Genomic DNA, 1,338 nt, shown 5'->3' with positions numbered 1-1,338 from the left:
ATATATATATATATATATATATATATATATATATATATATATATAGAGAGAGAGAGAGAGAGAGAGAGAGAGAGAGAGAGAGAGAGGTAAAGATAGAGGTAGACAGAGATAGATAGAGACCAGTGGCAGAATGACAAGTGTGGCAGTATGATACCAAAATCAGGTGGAGTATAAAGGAGGGAAAGAAAGGGCTGTGGTCAAAAGGAGACATAACTAAGGAGGATAACGATGGAACAGGGCAGCAAAGATGGCATAGTTTCTTTTTTCTAGCAAGTGTATTATCAAATGGTTGGCAGGTGCTGTCTTTAATGTTGTGCCAAAAGGATGGTAAAACCCACTCATGGACCTTACAAAGGCAAGAAGAATTTGTCGCCACAGCAGCCTGCTTGCACTTCTGCTGCACCACTCAGGTGACAGGGTGCTGTGTGTGGATGCCTAGCTTCTCCAGGAGGCCACTGGAGCAAATGGCCTTTGGCTTACTCATCTCTATTTGCCCAGAGCTAGCAGAGAGCCTGGCACAAAATAATCACCTAACAGATGTTTATTAAATTGTTTGTTTGAAAACTGGGTCAGAGTGAATTGTTCTTCTAGAACTCTAGAAGTAAGGGAGCACAGGTCAAGACCCTAAGATTCCAATGCCTGGGGCTCAACCCCAAAGGATCCTACGTTTGATGAGAATGTTTTCTGTATGATTGGGCAGGGAGTACGGGAAGAAATTATACTTTCTATTCAATGTAAGCAAATAGAAACAAAGCATTAAAGAGAAAGAACGAGAATTTGACCAGAAAGAGAGAGAAGAAGACAGGACACCTATGGGAGTTGAAAAGTCCATTTCCTGTGCAGAAGTTTGGGAAAAGACAGGTGCAGGAAGACGACGTGAGGAAGGGAGATTCTGGGAAACTCATACAAGATTCTTAAGTGAGAAAATAATGTGGGGCGTACAAACATGCAGCCATTAATTTTAGAGACCAAAACCAGTTGTCTACATATCCATGGCCACATATGTTGTAGAAATTGCTCGAAAACTCATATATAAAACCGACAGGTTTGACGTAGATGCTTATCATTTATATAATCTATGCTTGATTATGACTGAGAGGAGAGTGGGGAAAGGTAGATATAAACAGCATGTTGGGAGAGGAAAATGGAAGTGGGGTCCACCTATTTTATGATGCAGGGCCATGGTTTTAACCACTCCACTTTTTCTTCCAATCTTGCCATTGTCTATATATTTGCTTCTATGCAGATTCAGTTATAATCTTGAATTAAATTATTTTGTTATTTTATCTTCTTTGCCATATTCAAAACAATTGTCTTTCTCTTATTCCTGAAATACAG

The sequence above is a fragment of the Hipposideros armiger genome, unplaced genomic scaffold (genome assembly GCF_001890085.2).
Source record: "Hipposideros armiger isolate ML-2016 unplaced genomic scaffold, ASM189008v1 scaffold_118, whole genome shotgun sequence".
Classification (NCBI taxonomy): Eukaryota; Metazoa; Chordata; class Mammalia; order Chiroptera; family Hipposideridae; genus Hipposideros; species Hipposideros armiger.
This window is presented reverse-complemented; position numbering follows the sequence as displayed.